At 37.6% G+C, this 15,796-nt stretch overlaps 1 protein-coding gene across 1 annotated transcript in view; it reads right to left on the bottom strand.

Moving 5' to 3' along the window:
• Positions 1 to 15,796, bottom strand: part of LOC131072914 (anaphase-promoting complex subunit 1) — a 310,855-nt gene that overhangs the window by 129,904 nt on the left and 165,155 nt on the right. The gene's annotated exons all lie outside the window — the stretch shown is intronic.

Here is a 15,796-nt window from a genome sequence, read left to right as displayed (position 1 = left end):
TCGAAGAGATATTAACAATGTTCCAAAGTGATGCATCACACCAAAAATTCTCACAATTTTGAAGACAAGAACACCCCTGAGTTGCAAGCACTCAAGAAAATGTCCCCCCATTGGGCCACCACCACAACCAATATATAGGGGACGTCTCCCTCAAAGAAAAGATGTTTTCAAAAAATTGCCCTGATTTGGACACTAAAAGGAAAGAACAGGCATCCCTAGGACCCTGCGTAGACTTGTCAATGTCCTTCAAACACAACTAAAAACCTTAGCCATCCCTCGTATCAAATATCTAAACAAAATATTTTTTAAAAACTTGTGTATTATTTTAAAATTGGACAACTAACCCTACTAGTAGTCTAATGGGCCCCACTCACATCCTAAACACTGAAAAAGCCTATAAAAACTATGTAGCTCTCATTATTTAGATCGTTTCACTGCTAGTTCTTTAAATAATGAAGATTTGATTAGAGCGAATGAGGACTTGGTATAGGAAAAACCATGGTGACAAACACAATCCCCAAAGCTAGGTCATTGGTCCCCCCATTTTACATCACAAGATTCCATAGAACAATGGATATTATAGTACTGCATTTAAATTTAAAAACTTTTTTCTAGCAAAATTGATCACGTAGGACAACTAAAACTCATTATATGTGACACACAAAAATTGCCAAGATGAGGGGCAATACTTTATGCTAGTTGGCCTAGATTCCATGACAATGAGCATACAAGTGGCACAAAAGTGGGCAGCGACCCTTGTAAATTCCCCATATACTACACCTAAGAATGATGTGGTGGAGATTATAATTGACCTCATTCAACTTTCTGTTATTTGGATTTGGTGAGAAGCATTTATTGTGGGTGAAAAGAATGTAAACATAAATATAGAGAACTCCTCCATTCTTAATATGCATCGACACTATCATGTCGCACGAAAAGAATTTGAAAGTCAAGGGATTTCACATAGTTAACAAGTGACTTCCAATTTGTAAATGTCATGACAATCAACTATGCATTTATGTCCTTTACAAAGCTTCATTTGGTTCTATTGTGGCAATTTCTTAATTATCTTTCTTTTTGAAAGGCAAATATTTAGAATTTATACACAATAATAATTTCAATTCAAGGATGTAGGTGTTCATGATGCTATGGAGGAGAAAATGGACGAAAATCATCGACACAAGCTCTACTTTCTTTGACGAGTGTTGCCAACTAAGTCTGAAATTCCATGGGAAACACTAACATCCAAATGGCATATTTAATCGCCCATTTACTAATTATTTGCCAAGGCCATGTGTAGCCACATGGAAGATACACTTACTGCAACAAAGCATCGTTTGGGGCAAAATGTCACAGATGTTGTTGAAGAGTGGCTCAATGACTATGGCTGATATTCAGACATAAAACAAGGGTTTCTGTGACAAGTTTCAACAAGTGAAGCAACAAGAGTCATTATTGCAAATTCATGGAGCTTCATGATGATTTTCATACAGAAAACAACAATTTTAAAATACTCCAAAGTTCCAGATTTCAGAATGGACTTTTCAAATTCAAGGCACCAAGATTGCTCTTCAAGGTTTTAATGTTTCTTTACAGGATTTATCATGTTCAAAATGGAAGAGCCACATCACAATCACTACAAAGAGCCAGCTATTAGAGTTTCTTTTAATAACTTGACCACTTTATAGCCCCTGCTGTTTAAAACTGTTAGTGTTTTTGAGGAGGTATTCATATTCCAGGAATAATAAATTTTTAATTTGTATTGGATCGACAGTTTTTAGATATCTCTTTAGGTCTTCTTTTAGCTGATAGTCATCCTTCTCAGTTATCGTTTTAAAGATTTGAAGAATTAAGATTTGGAATTTGTAGACAAAAAGTGTACATTAAGCTTGCTTTGAGTGCAAGAAACTTAATCATAACTTTTATTATTTCTCATGCAAAACTTTGTAAACACATGCAAATAAATTACACTTGGACTTCAATTTGAAATGTTACTAAGATTGTTGTTCAAGAGTCCTTGTGATTTTTATGTTTAAAAAAGCATCTTTTTAAAACAAAAACTAACCTTAAAACATTTTTATATACAAAAAAGTGCCTACATACCTAGTTTCACCCCTCCCCTTCCCCCCCCCCACCAAAACACACACACACACACACACACACACACACACACACACACACACACACACACACACACACACACATATACATATATGCATATGCACATATATGTATATCTACATATACATATATATACATATATGTATATCTACATATACATATATATACATATATGCATATGTATATCTACATATACATATATATACATACACACACACATACATACATACATACATACATACATACATACATACATACATATATATATATATATATATATATATATGTTGGGTGAAAATTTTGTAAATTGATGAAGGTTCACAAAATGTGTGTTTCACGACTGTACATAGGATGATATCTCTCAGAAGGCAAGATATAACCCCTCCTAATCATAAAGGAAGGCTCCCCCTTTCTACTGCAATTGATTTCTATTTTTTCTACCTGCTAACTTTACACTAATTCAAGGTACAATAACAACCAAGTCGTCGCCTCACTCAGAATTTACTTGCTCGATATGTAAAATGGCTATCAATCAAGTCAGAAACCAGTTTGGAATGCCAACTTTGTCCGAGGAAGAATGTATTATGAACAGATCTTGGGGTGCACATCTTGCAATTGAATTCAGGAGAACCTATGAAGAGGACATTGCTCCAGTACTTGCTTGTGAGAGGGATCAGTTGTACATTGACGATACAAATACACCTGATGATCAATGTATAGATAGCTCGCCATGCCTTGCACCTGAAAAGGAATACCATGAAACAAAAGTTGAAGGATCAGTTGAGAATACTCAAACAGTGATAAAGGAAGATCCAGGAGTTGAACAAGCAATTAAAGGAGAAGATGACTCATTCCTTGAAGAATTCTCGTTTATGGTACAAAAGGAGATCCTAGAGATTGAATTGTAGGAGGTTTCAAATAGCATCATTGAAGAAGACAATCAAGTTGAGATGTTGAACAAAGAAATACAAATCATCATAGGTGAGCCCAGATATGAAGAACAATTCAAAGGGGCGCTTAAAGATTTCATCACCATCATATTATTTGAGGAAGCACTGAAGGACCATATAGAGGAAGCACAAGTGGAATCACTGCCAAAATTTTTTCAAGATAAGCAAGTTACTGTGAGTGATATGATCCATCACCAGCTTCGACCTCCCGACATTACGCTTGAAGAAGAAAGGCGGCCAGAAATTATATTTGATCAACTAGAGGAGACCTTTGAAAATCAATCCCTCAAGGAGACTCTCATTTTTGAGGATATGCTAACAAAATTTCATGAAGATGCCTAGTTTATGAAAGATATTTCAATGAAAACAAAGAAAGTTGAGCTATTCAAAGGGGCGCTAAGCTTGTTTCAAGAAGAACTTCCTAATCAAGATCAACATGTTGTGGATGCTCGTGGAATAGTTCATCATCAATGGCGACCTCCTGAAGCAGTTGGTGATCTCGCTTCCGATAATGCAGTTCCATCTAAGCACGAACAATGCTAGGTTACCTCTTTCCTTAATCCTAGCCTTGAAAGTTATTATGAAGTTGTACTACTGTCAGTATTTAAGAAGTTGGGAATTGAGATGTTTCCAAAGAGGGGCAGTCTAAATCCAGGCAATAGGGTGATTCCAAAGAGAGGGTGGGGATAAGTGTTCAGAGAACCTTGAGGGACAGGGTCCCAAGATAGGGTAAGGGCTTGGATCTGTAAACTTTAAGGGAACCTATTGGCTTTGGTATCTAAGCGCTTTGGTAACATTCACATCCTCTTTTTCCTTAAAACCGAAGTAGTACCAAAATAAGAATTTCGCTCCTGACCTTTCCAAAGGGTCCAGAGTGAAAATCTTAAAACCACCTATTTTCCTTGCAAGTCTAGTCAAACATTAGGTTTTCATGGCTTGGATGGGTGCAAGGAGACATGTTCTTACCTTTTGAAGTTAATTGGTGTTGAAAAATGATGGAAATTGGCCCAAACCAAGGATTTCGCTCCTGACCCTTCCAAAGGGTCCAGAGCGAAAATCCTAGGATCACCTACTTTCTTTGCAAGACAAGTTAAAATTTTGATTTTTATGGCCTTGATAGAAGTGAGGCAATGTGTCCTTAGTCTTGAAAGTGAATTGAAGTCATCAAATATGAGGAAATGAGCTCAAAACAAGAAATTCGCTCCTGACCCTTCCAAAGGGTCCAGAGCGAAAAACACTAAAACCACCCTTTTCTCCAAATTTTGTGCTAAGTCAGGCCTAGACTAGGGTAAGAGAAGCTATTTGGAATGGCTTGGAAAGATGTTTGATCACCAATGATGCAAATTTTGAGCTAAAATTGGAATTTCGCTCCTAACCCTTCCAAAGGGTCTAGAGCGAAATTCATCAAAATCACTATTTCCCCATTATGTCAAGACAAGATTTTCATTCCTATGGCATGATTGAGGCTGGAGTGAGATATTCTTGCCTTGTAGGGTGAATTGAGGTAAAGGAAATGCAAAATAAAGCCTAAAGAAGGAATTTCGCTCCTGACCCTTCCAAAGGGTCCAGAGCAAAATTCTTATTATCACCTAATTTGCCCATGTGAGAAGCTAAAAGGATGGATCCCTAGACTTTGTTGGACTAAAACAAGCATATGCTCACCTTCCGAAGGATTTTGGAGTGAAAAAATGGGGTGATTGAGGCCTAATCAAGAATTTCGCTCCTAACCCTTCCAAAGGGTCCAGGGCGAAAACCTTAGGGAAGCCTATTCTTCACCTTGTTTGGGCCAGGCAAAGCGCTGGTTGTGAGGTAATGTTGAAGAGAGGTCTAAATTGGGCAAAATAGCAAATTTCGCTCCTCACCCTTCCAAAGGGTCCAGGGCGAAATTCTAATAGGGCCTGTCCTTGGGGAGAATCTTGAGCAAACTTCATTTTGATGTCTTCTTGTTGATGATTTAAGGTATAAAATGCTATGTTAGAATAAATATATTATGTGTCCTTAATCATCTTATGGTTTGTCTTGCAGATGAAAGAAGACCAAGCCAGGGCAAGGACGACCTCCTCCAGTCCAGCATCAACAAGGACGACCTTCTCCAGTCCAGCATCATCAGGGACGACCTTCTCCAGTCTAGCATCATCAAGGACGACATCTTCCAGTCCAGCGTTCCAAGGAAAGGTACACCATCCATCCTGCACATTGAAGACAAAGGAGTTTAAAGCAAGGATTTGTTGAAGAGGCAGACAGTTTCAGAAGAGTTAATTAAAGTTAGCTTCTCAACATCATCAAATTGAATATCTACCAAGTTGCAAGTGTCAGACAAGGTGGCATCCCAGTCATCACTCCTCCAGTCGGATTGGTCCACCTCAGCGTGTCCAGATTCAATGTACCTAACTCATCAAAGATGGCACAAACTTCGATGTACCTACCCCGGTTATCCATTGGTCGAATATTCCAAAGAAGACGTGTCCAAATAATGCAATTATTTCATTGGCCAGAATTGAGTTTGTTGTAACAAACCCTAATTAGGGTTTTTATTGTAAGATCTCGGCCATTGATTTCAAATTGATCTAAGCCATTGAATTGTATTGTGGGCGCTATATAAGCCCTGGCTCCTCATTTGTAAAGGCTAATAGCTAATAGTTAGTCAGTAGTTAGAAGGTGAATAGTTAGAAACAGTGAATAGTCAATTGATAGAATAGCAATTAGAGTAGAATAGAAAGAGAAGGCAAAGATTGTTGTCAAGATGTTGTTAAAGACTTGTAAAACTTCATTGAAGAAATGGTGAAATCTATGGGTCGATTCAACAATTTGCATGGTCTCTATACTTCTCATATTTGATTTCATGTTATTAGATGAGTGGAAGAAATGTGTTTGATTGATGGTGAAATTCGTATATCCATACTACTAGCAGTTTGTTGATTGCAGACTTGCCTTGTGTAGTCAAATGGAATCATTCAGTTTAACCTTAACTTCAATTGTTGCTTCTTCACTGATATGCATCAGCCTAATGGTGTCTATGCCTGTAGCGATGATCTGAACATCATAAAGTTTTCCTACGAAGATTGCACTAACCTTGTGGAGATGGTCCTGGGATGTCAAAACAAGACTTAGTTAGAATTTCATCAAAGGTTATTCATTGCTCCTACATTCTTAGTGTCAGAATTAGATCCTTTGCTCGCCCTCATCCTTTTCCTTTTTTTTTTTCAAAGTCTAGACTAGTGAAATCCTATGTTCCAGTAATATTCAAAGCAAGTCAAACGTTCAGTCATCAAGTGTAAGTCCCCTTGTGATTCCAGCAAAATCACATCATACCACAGAGAGCTTATCCACGAGTAGAGAACCTACATACAAGAACCTTGGAGTTGCCTCGACTGATCCTTCGGCGAAATCTTCAGCAGTCGAGAAACTTTGCTCAAGAGAGGATAAGGTACCTTTAGGTATTTTATTTTGTGTTCACATGTGCATGAAAAACACATCAACAGGTAGGTACATCGAAGTTTGTGCCATCTTTGATGAGTCAGGTACATTGAATCTGGACACGTTGAGGTGGACCAATCCAACTGGAGGAGTGATGACTGGGACACCACCTTGTCTGACACTTGGTTGATGTTCAATTTGGTGATGCTGAGAAGCTAACATTAATTAACTCTTCTGAAACTATCTGCTTCTCCAACGGACCCTTGCACTGACCTCCTTTGTCTTTGATGTGCAGGATGGATGGTGTACCTTTCCTTCAAATGCTGGACCGAAAGAGGTCGTCCCTGATGATGCTGGACTGGAGAACGTCGTCCTTGCCCTGGCCTGGTCTTCTTTTAACTGCAAGACAAACCAAAAGATGATTAAGGACACATAATAAATTCATTTTAACATAGCATTTTATACCTTAAACCATCAACAAGAAGACATCAAAATAAAGTTTGCTCAAGGTTCTCCCCAGGGACAGGCCCTATAAGAATTTCGCCCTGGACCCTCTGGAAGGGTCAAGAGCGAAATTTGCATTCCTGGCCAACTTAGACCTCTTTTCAACATTACCTCACAACCAGCTCCTCGCCAAGCCCAAATTAGGTGAAAAATAGTAGTTTCAAAGGATTTTGCCCTGGACCCTCTGGAAGGGTCAGGAGCGAACTTTCCTTCCTTGGCTTTATTTTGCACTTCCTTTACCTCAATTCACCCTACAAGGCTTAAATAACCTCCCTCCAGTCTTTTCATGCCTTAGGAATCAAAATCTTGTCTTGACACAAAGGGGAAATAGTGATTTTGAAGAATTTCGCTTTGGACCCTTTGGAAGGGTCAGGAGCGAAATTCGCTTTTTGGTTGTCTATTCACACTAAATTTCACTTTCTTCACCTCACTTCACCTAGACTCCCTCACATTGAATCCACTTCTCAACTTGGCAACATTTGTTTGATCTTCACAAGGCCCAAAAAGGAGAATTTGCTCAAAAACCTAGCCAGGGACAGGACCTATCCAGAATTTCGCTCTGGACCCTTTGGAAGGGTCAAGAGCGAAATTCTCATTTTAGCTCAAAATCATCATTTTTTGAGACAAAAATCCATTCAAGGGCAATCGCAAGGGCTTCTATCATCCTTGTCTAGGCCTGACTTGGCACAAATGTGAAAGGAATAGGTGGATTTAGGATTTTCGCTCTAGACCCTTTGGAAGGGTCAGGAGCAAAAATCTCATTCTTGATTTGATCCTTCATCTTTTCACCTCCAATCTTCTCTAGAAGGTAACTAAACATCATTCTCATTCAAGGAACAAAGTCTTAAGCCCAAGCAAGGTCAAAAAGGTAGGCTCGTAAGGAATTTCGCTCTGGACCCTTTGGAACGGTTAGGAGCGAAATTCACCTTCTTGGCTAGAATCCTTCATTTTTTCAAAGCTCTCACACATTTCCAAAGTCCAAACATGTCCACTCTTCCCCTCAAGATGCCTTGCAACTCAAAATTTGGTCAAACTAGGGAGGAAATGAGCATTAGGAGGATTTTCGCTCTGGACCCTTTGGAAGGGTCAGGAGCGAAAATCACCATTCGGGCTTGATTGTTCATTTTTTAAACTTCAATTTTCTCCTAGGGGCAAATATAGATCGTTTTCCATCAAAGGAGCAAGGTTTCAAGCCAAAACAAGTGAGCAAATGAAGTATATAATGAATTTCGCTCTGGACCCTTTGGAAGGGTCAAGAGCGAAAATCACACTCTTGGCTAGCTTCTCACTTAGGTTCACTTCATTCTCCACCAAACTTGATCAAATCAACTTCCTTCTTTCACGATCAAGATATTCCATCACTCAACTGGGTCCAAGCAAGGTCAGACTAGGTTTTAAGGCCAAAGGAAGGCAAAAAGGGAAGATTTCGCTCTGGACCCTTTGGAAGGGTCAGGAGCAAAATCCTCATTTGAGGCTAGCTTTCATCATTTTGAGGTCCAAAAACTCCCCCTCAAGGCAAATATGCATCAGAACCTACCAAACCATGCCACAGAAGCTCCTAACTTGGTCAAGCTAAGAAGCAAAATAGAGGAAATATGAATTTCGCTCTGGACCCTTTGGAAGGGTCAGGAGTGAAATTTACATTCTTGGCTTAATTTAGCCTGAAACTAGCTTGACTTTGTCCTAGGCTAGATCCTTGATTCATTCCTTCCCTGTCTTAGCCAAATTTGTTCAACCACTCACTGACTTCCTCGAACTCAAACGGGACACCACCAGCAAAACCAAGCCTAAGGAAGACCTTGAAAGAAACCCTAAATTGGAGCATCTACTGACTCATCCTAGCTCAAGCAGAGCCTGCTATCTAGCAATCCCTCTGCCAACACTCATCATGCAAAGGCTAACAGGCAAAACCCTTAAAAGACCTAGAAAACAAACCCCAGAAAGCAAAGAAGCAGGGGTCCCCATTTGCAATGGGGCGATGTGTGAATACATCACAACAGAAGTAAAGTGTACATGAAAGAACAAAGTCTTTCGTTACTTCTCTTTTTCTCAAAATGACTTAGGGACAGGGGTTAGCACACTTAGGGACACAAAGATTCTTTCTATGTACCAAAATTCCTATCAACCACTGTAACCCAAATATATTGTCAGCTCAACGACTCACGAACATATTGAAAGATATTCTGCTCTAACCAGATAGTCTGTAGAGCACAAAGACTCTACTTTCTACCTTCCAAATACAGTTTTTAGAAAAATTTGTAAAAGCTCAAAGACTTGAAGCAATTCTTCCCTTAACCAATTTCCAATTCTTGAAACTTCAAAGTAACTCAAAAATTACTTGTAAAGACTCAAAATACTCTTCAATTTTTAACACCAAGACTATACCCAACTTTAATCATTCAAGAACATATGACACCAATGACATAAGAACATTCATACCATATAAAAGATTGAACTCAAAACAAAGTTTGAATGCCAAGCTTCTGTCTTTCTTGATTAAATTGCAAATTTACAAAATGAACACCAAGTCTCAATTTGCTCTTCACTTTGGCAGAGTTTTGTTACATAAACAAAGATGAAAAAACATCCTTATTAAAATAAAAACCCTCATATATAGAGGAGAGGGGTGCAGCATGAAAATAGGAAATTATAACTAATTCTATGACCAATTAAAAAGAAGAGTTTGATATGACTTAGGACTTGTGCACTCAACAGGTGCACGTGCAGTTACAAAATGACATCTGAGGTGCCAATAGACATAATAAAATGCCACTAGAAAAACGCAGAAATGACTAAGTGTCATTCATTTGAGCCAAATCTCGCTTCTGGAACTCCTCGATCTTCTACAAAGCATTCTTCATTTGAATTCTATTAGGTCTCAAGGTGTTTCCGATGATGACTTTGAGCCTTGTGATAGAATCTTCGAACTCAATACAACACTTCTTATGTTTCTTTAGAAGTGAATCAAGAAAATCCATAATTAATTGAAGATCAAGTAATTTATCAATATAGGACAAAGAGAAGTCTTCCCTATCAACCTCAACAGTCAAGAGTAGGCTAAACTCTTTGATGATTTCATCTTCATTGAGCACCTTTTAATTTTTATAAAGGAAAGCACATGGGATTTCGGAGATTTTGGCAACGATCTTTGTTTTCCTATCAACACATTCTTTTTGCGCCTTCCTCATATCCTTAACTAGGCGCTCAAGAATATTCATTCGCTACTTCAAAGCTTCTCGTTGCTCGATGTACATGCGCCGTGAAGGAATACCACCATTTTGGGTGAGGTTATCAAGATCATAATCTTCAAAATCCTTTTCTTGTGTTTCAAGTTCCTAGGAGAAAACTCCTATGTTATTCTCACCTCTGTACTTGCACCATCAAGGTTGTTGACAATGGCGCAAGATGAACTCAAGAGCCGTGTACCTTGGCTTAGCATTCAATCATCCATTCTCCTACGGCTTTGCTCCTTGATATGGCCTGCTTAGCTCACATAGCAACTTGGTCATCCAAAGAAGTCGCCACTAGTTCAACAACTTCTGAAGACTTAGTCACTTTTATAAGAATTGAAGTGAGTTGCTCAATTCATGCCTTAAGCTGATCTTTCTAGACCTTATCCTCGTCATACCTAGAAACTAAAGACTCCAAGGCGGACTAAGTGTCTTGTGCCACAGAATCATGAGTTTGCTTATCTAGATCAATCCTTTGAATGGTATAATCTGAGTCCTGGACCTGTCCAATTATAGCATCTTGAGGAGGAATAGCAATCTCAGCATAATTATTCCTATTCTTATCAACTTTTACCCTTGACAAAGTTTTGGCTTTCTTGACCGTCTTGGATTTCACAGGAACAAGCTTGACTGAAATCAAAGTCTTCAGGAGAAACAGCTTGTTTCTTCCTTTTAGGCACATTTGACATTAACCAAGTAGGTAAAGCCGTATCATCATCCTCACTTGCTACCATCTCCTGAGAGGGATTGATAGAATCCTAAACAGTGGTGGTTACTATAGGAGAGGTCATGGTAATAACATGGCGAGGATTCTCAAGGGCTGATTCATTGGATCTAGGGATCGCTTTATTCATGAATTTATCAAAATCATCCATCATGGTTGCAGATACTTCAAACAATGAGGGAAAATCAAAAAAAAAAACATTCTCAATATTGTCACGGGGTGTATCTAGAGCGAACTCACAAGCACTACTGGAAGATACATGAATAACACTTGAAGGGTAAATACATGTGACCAATGGAGGCTTAGGCTTATAAGGATTCCTCTGCTCGTGGCATCTCTTCTACATCCGATTCATTTTGTTCTTGCTCATACTCCTCTTCTACATCCAATTAGGGCTATCTTCAATCCAACGCACATGTACATACGTGTCATGTCCCGTCCTTGATCGTTATATATATAACTTAAAATAAAATAATTATTATTAATTATTTGAAATTATTAAATATTTATTTATTAAATATTATTTTCTAAGTAATAATTATTAATATTTATTATTAATGTTTTATTTATTAAATATTATTTTCTAAATAATATTTATTATATATGTATCATTAATGTTTTATTAATATTATTAAATAATAATCAATATTAATATTTATTATTGAATACTTATTAATATTTAATATTAATTGATATTTGGGGTTCACCCCATAGCGCAGCGGTACTGCTACGAGCCTCCCTCAATGGAGGTCGTGAGTTCGATGCACGGGGCTTGGCCCCTTTCTGCCCCCGCCATTCCACATCATCTATCCCTGCACCGATCTGCTGACTTGGCAGACAAAGGTTTGCTTTGGCCGGAGAGGTAGTTCGTTGTTGGTGCACGCCGAGGAGAGATTGATAAATTTGGAGCGTGCTCTTGGTCCCCCCGATGCTCGTTGGTCGATTGCTCTTTGTTCATTGGCTAGGAAATTGACAGTTGTGCTCTCAGGCTGTGTAGGATGCTTCAAAGAGGATGCCTTGACCCTCGATTCAGAGATGAGGTTCTCGTTGTGATCTCACTGATTCATAGCTCCAGTCAAAAGCGCTTGCTTAAAAAATATATATATATATATATATATTAATTGATATTTATTAATATTTATTATTATTATTATTATTAATGTTTTATTGTTTAATATATCCTTAAGAGCAATATAAATAAAAGAAATCAAAGTGTGTTTCGCTAGTCAATATATCCCTCTTCTCCCTTGGTTGAAACTCTATTGATCACTTAGTTTAGAGTCTTAACAATTCATTAAACTAGTCAGTCCTCCAATAGCTACGTAAGAGAGTAATTCTGCAGTGATAGGATGTAGGAGGATGTTTTATTAAGATATGTATAATTAAGAAGATGCGATTGTATTCCACCAGCCACAAGCCCTTATGGAAGAGGCACAAAAAAAAAATTATTAAATTAATTACAATTAGTGGTTGTCAAAAGGCCAGCAGTCACTAAGAAGAAGACACTAACTTAGAAGAAAGGGACGTGAATTATGGAAGGACATGACTCTCCCACTCCAAGGAAGGAGGATATTTATTGGAGATCGGTATTCAAGGAGAAGGAGAGGGGGAAAATAAATGAATCGAACAGCAGAATAAAAAGAAAAAGAACTATACAGATCATATAAGAACTGTTATTAATTATAGGCAGTAACATTCTTGTTCTAGGTAGTATGCATGGTATGCACTTAATATATATGCTTAATATATGAAGCCTGTTGATGTTCTTATAGAGGATTTAATAGTATTATAAATATTGATGATATATATAGTAATTATAATTATTACAATATTTTTCCTGGAAACTATTCTACAGTAATATATATTATCATAACACTTGATAATTAATTAAGTTATATAATATATATTTATGATGCCTTAATCAGATAAATAACAATACTAGATAGAAAATCAGGAAGAGCTTATAAACAGTAAGAAGAATTTGTACTACTGTCAGTATTTAAGAAGTTGGGAATTGAGATGTTTCCAAAGAGGGGCAGTCTAAATCCAGGCAATAGGGTGATTCCAAAGAGAGGGTGGGGATCAGTGTCCAAGGAACCTTGAGGGACAGGGTCCCAAGATAGGGTAAGGGCTTGGATCTGTAAACTTTAAGGGAACCTATTGGCTTTGGTATCTAAGCGCTTTGGTAACATCCACATACTCTTTTTCCTTAAAACCGAAGTAGTACCAAAGTTTGACACTTGCATTAAGAATTATGGATGTATGATAGATGAGCAAGTTACTTATTGATAAATTGATTGATTGCGCTATGGAATATCACTGATTTGATTCATGTTAAGATAGATATGTCTCCTAATCAACTTAGTTTAAGTCATAAGTATATTGAAATAGCTTAATTAGGGTTAAAACAAGCCTAAACCTAGTAGGGGACATTACAATACACCTTCTTCAGTTTGTTTCTCATTCCTCTGTAATCAAAGTCCTTTCTAGCCTTAAAGAACCTCATGGTAACTCTTCTCATCTCCTCCTCCATTGCCTTGGCCTTAAAGATGGAATTGATAGAATACCTACCAATTGAAAGAGAAAATTTCAAACCTGTCTTATGAGAACTTGATTGGGCCTCGTGCACAGCATTCATCTAACGAGCTAGCTCCATCAATACAATCTTGCCGAAAGGGTATCTAGGGAGCATGAAGTGCTCACCATTGAAACATCCAACCCTAATATATGTGAAGGTTGGAAAAAAAGAGGAACATGCATCCATATTGATTCACTACTTCCTATGGGTGATCAGACACTCTCTTATTATACAAGTTCTTATTCAGCATAACCATATAATAACCAAAGAAAGCATCATTCACCCTTCGGAAATGATTATGACTTTCTTGAAGAACCAACTAGGAATAATATTTGTGTACCTCAATCTGCCTCCTATCGCCATTGATAGACAATCCAGGAAAATGTCTCATTGAAGCCGCAGCATTTACCAAGTAAAAAGTCATATAGAACTTAAGTGTAGTAGAAACCTTGGTGAGTTGTTTACAGATGGCATCACTGATTTGTTTTCCCTAAAATATCTTCTCCTTGTTTTGTCTGATCACATGAATCTACTGATACATCCATTTATAGAAGGTATTAGAAGTAGGAAGTCCTTTAACTCTACTTAAAAGAGTTATCAAATCATTGACCTCTTCAATGAAGTCACATCTAGGAAGAGTCTTCGACCACCTTGCAATAGTAGGTCTTGGGGTTTTAAGCCAATTGTCATTCATATTACACCTACACTTATCTGAATTTCTATCAAAGTAGGTTATAGCTGACTGCATTGTAATATCAATATACTTCTCAATACTGGGACACTTGAAGACTGAATCAAAGAATTCTTCATCAAGCCTGATCAATTTCTTCTCGGATTCATCCTTCACACTTGTGCTATCTGAATCAAAATGATTTGCCACTACTATTACAAATTCAGGATCTTGAGCTGACATGGGAAAAGATGCTACTAAGTTGATGCCACTATTGATAATAGCTTCCATGACACGATATGAAGGTGGTTTCTTGATTCTTTTCTAAAATGCTTCTAGATCAACATGACCTATGTATGTGTCTCTAATGTGATCAATATTAGAAGTAACTAAAGGTGGAAAAACCAAATGTGGGTCCTGCTTCTTGAATTTCATCCCTCTTTTGTTTGGAGAAGCCTCTGTCATTGATATAATAATAATAATGAGAGAAAAAGATATTCATCAGCATTATAATGATATATTGGATCAATTCACTTTTGTTCATATGACTTGAACAAATTCTAAAAATAGTGTATTTGAAACAATATGGTAAATTGGATGAAAAATCACCATTTACGTGTGTGCGATAAATGAATTTAAAATAAATACATTTTGAAAAACATTTACAACATGTGGGTCAAAAGATGTAATTAGGGTTTTTTTAATTCTAATTACATTTGGAAAAATCAAAAATAGGTGTAATTCGGGGAGAAAAAGACATTCATCAGCATTATAATGATACATTGGATCAATTCACTTTTGTTCATATGACTTGAACAAATTCTCAAAAATAGTGTATTTGAAACAATTAGGTTCTCCAAAAACCCCTTTTTGACACATTGATCTCCATGGTAAATTAAATGAAAAATCACCATTTACGTGTGTGCGATAAATGAATTTCAAATAAATATATTTTGAAAAACATTTACAACGTGTAGGTCAAAAGACGTAATTAGGAATTTTTAAATTCTAATTACATTTGGAAAAAAAATAAAATGGCAAAGAGGTGTCGGTCGGGTTCATAGACCCGCCGAACACCAAAAAAGGAAGATCAAAAGAAATCGTGGAGGGCGGGTTTAGAGCCCGTCCATATACCATAGCATATAAGAAAATGGTGTTGGGCGGGGCTGTAGACCCGCCATACACCGTTAATGGTGTATGGCGAGGACCCGCCAAACACCATGGAAAAACACTACAAAAACAAGGGTAAAACATGTGTTGGTCGGGATTGCAGACCTGCCAACACTATAAAATAAAACGCGAGGGAACAATGTGTGGTCGAGGTCAAGACCCGCCACACACCACACGGGCCTACGACCCCATCCACACCACAATACATTTGATAGCATTCGATATAACACAAAAATAAGGAAAGGTGGGGTTGTGGCGAGGTCGCAAACCTGTCATAGACCACTCAGTGGTGCGTGACAGGCCTACGGTCCCGCCACAACACCAAAGGGTAAAACCAAAAGAAACAATACAAATTTCTTAGGATCATATGATCCAAGCGAAAAATCAAGTAATAAAAACCAATGAAATGCATACAAAAATAAAATAAGGAAG

This window comes from Cryptomeria japonica, chromosome 11 (genome assembly GCF_030272615.1).
Source record: "Cryptomeria japonica chromosome 11, Sugi_1.0, whole genome shotgun sequence".
In the NCBI taxonomy this organism is placed as follows: Eukaryota; Viridiplantae; Streptophyta; class Pinopsida; order Cupressales; family Cupressaceae; genus Cryptomeria; species Cryptomeria japonica.
Note: the sequence above shows the minus strand (reverse complement) of the source record. Positions and strands in the feature narration are given on the sequence as shown.